General features: G+C 42.4%; 1 protein-coding gene across 3 annotated transcripts in view; it reads left to right on the top strand.

The window, feature by feature from the left end:
- Positions 1–964: 964 nt before the first annotated feature.
- SLC36A1 (solute carrier family 36 member 1) overlaps positions 965–8,355 on the top strand; it is a 92,449-nt gene continuing 85,058 nt past the window's right edge. For all 3 annotated transcript variants that reach the window (XR_003427709.1, XM_027081497.1, XM_027081494.1), the window contains exon 1: positions 965–1,085. The gene's annotated coding sequence lies outside the window, so the exon portion shown is untranslated. The remainder of the gene's footprint in view (positions 1,086–8,355) is intronic.

Genomic DNA, 8,355 nt, shown 5'->3' with positions numbered 1-8,355 from the left:
AGCCACAACTACTGAAGCCTATGGGCCTAGAGCCCATGCTCTGCAACAAGAAAAGCCACAGCAAGGAGAAGCCCGTGCACCACAACGAGGATTAGCCTCCCCCGCTCACAGAAACTAGAGAAAGCTGGTGTGCAGCAATGAAGACCCAACGCAGCCATAAATAAATAAATAAAGTTATATTAAAAAAATTTTTTTTAAAGATAATGAATATATTTGTCACCTTGAAAGTTTCCTTATGTCCCTTTATAATCACTCTCTCCTCTCCTGATCTCCTCAGCCATTCCCAGGCAACCACTGATGTGTTTTCTGTCGGTGTAGATTATTTTAAAATTTCTAGAATATTATATAAACAGAGTTTTTTTTTCTGGCTTCTTTCACTCAGCATAATTAAGATGTATCCATTCTGTACCTGTTTCAATAACTTTTTTATTTTTTTTGCTCCGTAATTTTTAAAAGTAAAATCTGCTAGGAGGAGGGAAGAGGAGCGTAGATAAGACATACACTCCCTGTTGCCATTAAAAAATGTTATTTACATTTTTAAAATATATTAAAAAGAGGGTATTGACTTACCTCACTGCCCCATTTCCAGTCGCAACCACACGTTTGGGCAAACGTTTAAAAGTATGACGAAAGTTTGGAAAAGATGCATTATTTCTCGATTATTAAGCGCAACATATGCTCGGTGAGACGTGTTAACGTACGGCTAGGGTAAAACTGAGCCACCTTTCACAAGCCCACAGCTCAGGGTACCGCGCTCTCCGACTCTGGCCTCGTGGCCGGGCCTGGATCTTCGACGCGCGGCTCACGCCCAGATCCCGCGAGCACCGTCCTTCCCGCAGAGGCAGCTCCCGTCGCCAGGTGGTGCTGAGAAGCCGAGCCCCCGAGCCCCGCGAGAGGGGAGGAGCAGCCGCGCGCGGGAGCATGTGATCCGGGCCTCGGGTTTGGGAGCCTGGATCACGTGATGGCGCCCGGAAGCGGCTGCCTGGGCAGCGGAGGGTGGGCATGGCTAGGGCTCCGAGCTGAGGCAGGGAGTGGTGGGCTGCTGCGCTGAAGCTGGAGCCAGAGCCGGAGTCGGAACCCGAGCGGTGAGTCCGCGCGCTGATGGCCTGGGGCTGGCGGCCGGTCGTCGCCTTCTGCTGGACCCACGTCGCCTTCCTCCGGGCTCAGCGGATGCTCCGGGTCAGACACCGACCGGCTTAGGCTGCGGGTCCGAGTCTCCTCGGTATCCCGGTCGCAGCTGCGGTGCGATGCGGGCACTCCTCCTGGATGAGGGGAGGTGGAGAATCCCTAGTCCTTCGCGCTGTCTCCCTTGACCTCCCCGACCTGTTTGACAGGTGTGGAAACTGAGGTCCCGAGACGGGAAGAATCACCGAAATGACCAGCTAGAGCTTCTGTTGAGCGCTTTCTAGAGGGGTCCGGACATCGCGGGCGGGTGACCCGCCAGCTGCGGGAACCCTGCTTGGGACTTGCTAATAGCGGGTCTTTGGGTCATAGAATACCGAAACTACCACGATGCAGCGAAATTATCTTTTGCAACCCCTTTCTAGAGCTGTGGGGAAATCGAGGTCCAAGAAGCGGTGGGGGTTGTCTAAGGTCATCCAGTGAGTTAGTCGCAGCCCTGCGACTAGAATCCAAGTCTCCTGAGCTCCAGTGGCTTTTTGCTTTTCACCACACTGCCTCCTGCAGAAAACTTGACAGGTGAAAAGCACGCTTTTCCTGTCCTCTTTTCTTTCATTCCTCTCCCTTTTTAGCTCTGCATTCTCCATCGCCGCCGGGATCGACTTGACTCTGGGTGTGGTTCCCTGATTCAGTGTTCACCGATTTTTCTGCAAACTCATCATTCTGTAGGTTTTGTTTCTAAGCGTTCTGCAATTTTGTGTAAGTCATACCAAAATATGAAATAAGAAGCAGAGTATGCTCCCGGGAGGGTAGGTGGCTCACAGCTGAGGTTGTGGAGAGCCCTAACATTAACTTGAAGAATGTCAAGACCTTTGCTTTATTTTTAATATAGCTTGTTAGATTTGGGGAATGCTGGTCATTCGGATGGATGTTTTGCTTGCCAAAAGAAGATAGCAGCGTGGTGTAATGGAAAGAACTGAGACTGGGGAATCAGGAGATTTTGTTCTAGTTCTGACACTTGATTTGCAACCTTGGGTGACTCCCATCCTTGCTTGGGTTTAGGTTTCCCAGTCTGAACAGTGATGGGGTGGAATCCCTAAGGTCTCCTTCTGCTGTGACATTCTCTGCATCTCAGTCTGTTTTTTGTCTATTCAGAGAGATTTTTTCTCCTGTATATTAGTATTTCCCTTGCAAAAAGGTTTAATTCAGTTGTCCAGGAAGCAGTTTCTCTACTTATTTCTAGGTTATCATGAAATCCACCTCTTCTTTCTACCTATCTCTGTATTATATCTAAGCTAAATGCTGATAGCTGAAAATGGTTTTGACTTTTATTATTTTAAATATGATCAAGGCCCTCTTTGATTCTTGTTGAGAGGCTAGTCTACAGTAATTAACGTGATTGTATGTTTAGAGTGTGTTTTTTTAAAAGATGTTCTTGAAGTCAAGAGGACACAAAAGACTTAACCATTCCCTCTGGGTTTGAGACTGTTTGGGGTGGAGGCCTTATGCAACAGAGCCTGCTCTGATGATCATATTAAGTCTCTCTCCCTTTGTTTTCTGATTGTGCCATTTATAATTGTCTGCTCTTGAGTCCTTGTTTTCCCTTTAAAGCATGTATCTGTTCATTTGGCCTCATCCCTGTGGCAGCTTGACGTGCTCAGAGCTTTGTCTATTTTAAAGGCAGTGTAAGGAGGTGGATTCCATTTCTTTTGTAATGTTCCAGAGACCACAACTGGGACGGTGGATGGAAGTACCATAAAGGAAGTGGTTTGGGGGTGAGCATAAGAACTTTAAAAGAATTAGCGCTCTAGCGTGTTGCAACACAGAGCATGGCAGTCCCTGTCTCTGGAGGTCATTGTCACTGGGAAATTACTTTTGGGAATGTTGTAGATTAGGTCATTGTGTTGGGTAGAGGGTCAGACTAGATAAAATTTTCAGTTTTCGGGCTTCCCTGGTGGCGCAGTGGTTGAGAGTCTGCCTGTAGATGCAGGGGACACGGGTTCGTGCCCCGGTCCGGGAGGATTCCACATGCCGTGGAGCAGCTGGGCCCGTGAGCCATGGCTGCTGGGCCTGCGCGTCCGGAGCCTGTGCTCTGCAGCGGGAGGGGCCACAGCAGTGAGAGGCCCGCGTACCGCAAAAGAAAAAAAAAAAAAAAAAATTCAGTTTTCTTCTAACTCAGAAGTTCTTTGAAATTCTAGGACTGGACTTGTTAGCATGTGGAATGTGAGGTAGGGTAGATGGAACCGAGGTGCACTTTTGTGAATGCTTTATTTTTCCCCTTTGCTCAGATAACAATTCTCATGTTAAATATTCCACTTTTTCCTTCTTTTTATCCCTCCTCTCTTCCCCAGTGAGTGTCTCAGTTCTTTAAGTTCTTGATACCTCTTCCAGGGTCAGATGCTGAAGAGTCATTGCTGTTAATGGTATATTCTTTCTTTCCATCCTGACCTGAAGTGAGATCCTAGAGCTGGGCTGAGTGAGTGGACTTTGGTTTCTACTTTTGCTGACTGGTCCTCATACTTTCTTCCAGAGGTGTGTGACTACCCACTGAGTCCTAGGCTAGCTTTCTCTTTTTCCCATAGAGGAAGCTCACATTGTCTTAACCCAGATCTCGGCGGAATCTTGTACCTCCTTCCTTTGGCCGGGCCTTACTGGGTCTGAGCACACAAAGCTAGTCTCTATTTAATGAGTGTGGGGTCCAGTGGATAGGATATTCTGCATATGCAAAAAGAGAAACCTCCTGATGCTGTATTTGGTGCTGTCTCTTCTTTTTCCTTCCATACGTTTCTCTTGGAATCCTTGACACCCGGGGCCAGTTCTCAATGACCCTCTCTAGTAGGAAAGACTCCTCTGTGCTTCCCTTTTCCATGAAGTTCAGGAATCTGTCTACATGGGTTACTGGGATGCTCTTGGCACGTAGATCACTGTTTCCGAGATGGAGACCTGGCTCAGCTCTCCAGAGTGATGGAATGGAGGAAGTCCTGCAGCGCTTTATTTGTGTAGTGACTCCCTGACTTGAACTTCTGACTTCCGTCCTTGAACTTCTCTCTGGTAATAACACAGTTGCTGCCATTAGTGAGGGTCCATTATGTACCAGGCAACATAATTAACATCTTTTCCTTCTACCTTGTAACAATATTGTGATGTAAGCATTCTTTTTTTTTTTTTTTTATGTAAGCATTCTCAATGACATTTTTCAGATGAGGAAATTGAGACAAAGGGAGATCAGGGTCACACAACTAGGCTCTGAACTCATGTACTTTTTATTATTCAGGATTCCCCCTGTAGACCTAATCCTGCCCCAGCTTTGTTCCCAGGGAGATTTTGGGGAGAATAGATGGTGTGTTAGGAAGAACACTGGACTAGGAATCGGATATGCTGTATCCTAATCCCAAACTGTTAACCAGCTGGGGGCTTGGTTTCCTCACCTATAAATGGGAAACTGGAGCTTGGTTACCTGTCAGTCATGCCTGGTCCTAACATTTAGAGGTTTTTATAATTGTGGGTAAAACGTGAGTGTGTTTGCTCTTTCAGCTGCTTCTGTGCAGAGCCTGCTGATGTCAGCAGCTGTTTTGCGGCTGTCCTTGCACCAGAGCCTCTCAGGCAGGAGTCTCAAGTTAGGGAATGTACTTTTTTGGTAGATCAGATGGAGTCCTATCTGATGTCCTCTACAATAAATCTTGTGGATGTCAGAAATGTTCACTTCCCTCCCTGTAGACCACATATAGGAACACAGTCTGTGTCCTTGTTCATGTTTTTGGAATTCCAGCAACAGAGAAGAGAACGTATATATCTAGAGAATTCGCTGTTTCTCTGGGTTCCAGAGAATGTAATTGTTTCAGAATAATAGGTAGCACTTTTAGTCTGTGTATTATCACCAATCCATGAACTTTGGTAGGAGGTGAGGCCTGTGGTATACCTATCATGAGATCATATATATATATATATATATTTTTTTTTTTGCGGTATGCAGGCCTCTCACTGTTGTGTCCTCTCCCGTTGCGGAGCACAGGCTCCGGACGCGCAGGCTCAGCAGCCATGGCTCACGGGCCCAGCCGCTCCGTGGCATGTGGGATCCTCCCGGATTGGGGCATGAACATGTGTCCCCTGCATCGGCAGGCGGACTCTCAACCACTGTGCCACCAGGGAAGCCCTATATGTTTTTTTTCATAGTGCTTTATATAAATCTGCCTGATCCCTAATCGGGATCATCTAAGAAGCTCGTTAAAATTAAAATGCTCAGGCTGAATCAGATTGGGCCCAGAAATCTGTTTTGTTTTTTTTTTTAGCAGTTTTATTGAGATATAATTCACATAGCATACTATTCATCCATTTAAAGTGTACAATTCAATAGCTTTTCCACTGAACTCACAAAGTTGTGCAACCGTCAACACAATCAATTTTAGAACATTTCATCACCCAAAAGAAACTCTGAACCCTTTAGCTGTCACCTCCTAATCCCTCCCAACTCCCTACCGCAAACTCTAGGCAACTACTAATCTACTTTTTCTCTATAGGTTTCCCTATTCTGAACTTTCATATGAATGAAATCATACACTATATGATCCTCTGTGACTGACTTCTTTCCCTTAGAATAATGTCTTGAAGGTTCATCTGCGCTGTAGCATCTATCAGTATTTCATTTCTTTTTATTGCTGAATAATATTCCATTGTATGAATATTCCACATTTCATTTATCCATTTATCAGGGGTTTTTTTGGCTACTAGGAATAATGCTGCTATGAACATTTGTGTGTATGTTTTTCTATGGACATACATTTTCATTTTGGTATGTACCTAGGAGTGGAATCATTGCTGGATCATATGGTAACTATGTTTAGCCTTTTGAGGAACTGCCAGACTGTTTTCCAAAGTGATTGCACCATTTTACATTCCCACCAGCAGTGTAAGAGGGAACCCTCTACAATTTGTCTGCATCCTTGCGGATACTTATTATTATCTGTCTTTGAGTCTAGCCATGCTGGTGGGTGTGAAGTGGTATCTCATTGTGATATTTGTTTCTCATTTACCTGATGGCTAAGGATATTGAGTATTTTTACAGATGATTATTGGCATTTTCACATCTTCGGTGAAATATTATTCAGATCCTTTGCCCATTTTTTAATTGGGTTTTCACTTTATTATTGAAGTGTAATATATTTGCAGAAAATTTTTCCCATTCTGTGGGTTGTTTTTCACTTTCTTGGTGGTATCCTTTGAGGCATATACATTTTAAATTTTGATTAGGTCTAATTTACCTATTTTTTCTTGTGCTTCTGCTGTCGTATATAAGAAACTCTGCTTAATCCATGGTCACAAAAGTTTATACCTATGTTTTCTAATAAGAGTTTTTATAGTTTTAGCCCCTACATGTAGGTCTTTGACCTATTTTGAGTTAATTTTTATATATAGTGTGAGGTAGAGTTACAACTTCATTCTTTTGCACGTGGATATCCAGTTGTCCCAGTGTCAATTGTTGAAAAGACTATTTTTTCCTCCATTGAATTGTCTTGGCACCCTTGTCAAAAATCAATTGACCGTAGGTATGAGAGTTAATTTCTGGACTCTAAATTCTATTCTGTTGATCTATCTGTCTGTCATTATGCCAATACTGTATTGTCTTGGGGTCACTGTAGCTTTGTGTAGCAATTGGGAAGTCCTCCAACTTCGTTCTTTTTCTCCAAAATTGTTTTGGCTAATTTGGGCCTCTTCAATTTCCATATGAATTTTAGAATTGGCTTGTTAATTTCTGCAGAAAGGCAGCTGGGATTTTGATAGGGATTCAATTGAATCTGTGGATCAATTTAGGGAATATTGCCATCTTAACAGTATTAAATCTTCTAATTCATGAATATTGGGATGTTTTTCATTTATTTAGGTCTTCTTTAATTTCTTTCAACAATGTTTTATAGTTTTCATGTACAAGTCTTACACCTACTTGGCTAAATTTCTTCCTGAATATTTGATTCTTTTTGATGCTATTGTAAATAGAACTGTTTTTTCAGTTTTGTTTTCAAATTGTTCACTGAAAGTACAAAGAAATACAACTGATTTTTGTATATTGATCTTATATCCTGCAACTTTGCTGAGCTTATTAGTTCTAATGGTTTTTAGAGGATAATTTTTTATGTGTTTACAAGTCACCCTTAGAAGTATTGTTTAAATTTTAGTAATGAAGCTAACACTTTAGTACTGCCTCTCCCTCCCTCCTCTTTTCCTCTCCCCGACCTTCCCGTGTGCCCTGAAAGAGACCTACAAACTCATACAGATGGATTCTCCTTCCGTTATTGGAATTTATCTTGTTTATTGTACTGAATTTGGAATAGAATTTGATCACTAAGTCTTAAATAGCTATCTTGAGAACATTTTAGTATATTCAAAAGTAAGTTCAAAAATGAGTTTAGTATTTCCAAAAGTATGAGTCTGGTAGGTGGGGGAAAGATGCTCTTACAGTTTTTATTATCAGTGGTCTTTGTTGGAAATTAAAGAAACGTAAAATAAAATAAATACAAGGAGCCACCCATTCATCAGAAATAGCAAAAATAAAAATGATAAAATCCAGGAATTCCCCAGCAGTCCAGTGGTTAAGACTCAGTGCTTTCACTGCTGGGGCCCAGGTTCAATCCGTGGTCGGGGAACTAAGATCCCACAACCTGCGTGCACAGTGTGGCCCCCCCCCCCAAAAAAAAGATAAAATCCAAAGTTGGCAGGGTTATGAAAAGATAGGCATGTCCATATATTGCTAGTGACACTGTATGTTAGTTCAGTCATTTGTATGGTGATAACCATAGAAAAGCCTATTCATCTAGCTCTACTCCAAGGATATGACTTGAAAACTAGAAACTATTTGTAGGAATTTTTTTAGCTATGATGTAAGATAGTCCAAAAACAAAAGCTCAAAAGCCAACAGTTGGGAGCTAGTGAAGCAAATTATTTTATTACTATAATGATGGACCATTATATTACTATATTACAACTAAAGATCATCAGTGTGTGTACTGTGTAGATTCAAGGAAGAGTAGATATAAAATAAGTGGAAAAAACCTTAAAATAATGAGAATATTGATTAATTAAAAATGGTTTATATAAGGAAATTTATCAGGGTTATACAAATAGTCGGTATTTCAATGCAAGTTTGGTTGAATGTACACTTGAAAAAAACAATGTATACATATATATGTTTGCCAGTAAACATGCAGACTTTTCTTATGTAGTACACTTTTTTTTTTGGCTGTG

This window comes from Aethalodelphis obliquidens, unplaced genomic scaffold (assembly GCF_003676395.1).
Source record: "Aethalodelphis obliquidens isolate GAN/ISIS:26980383/991018 unplaced genomic scaffold, ASM367639v1 scaffold45, whole genome shotgun sequence".
NCBI lineage: Eukaryota > Metazoa > Chordata > Mammalia > Artiodactyla > Delphinidae > Aethalodelphis > Aethalodelphis obliquidens.
Note: the sequence above shows the minus strand (reverse complement) of the source record. Positions and strands in the feature narration are given on the sequence as shown.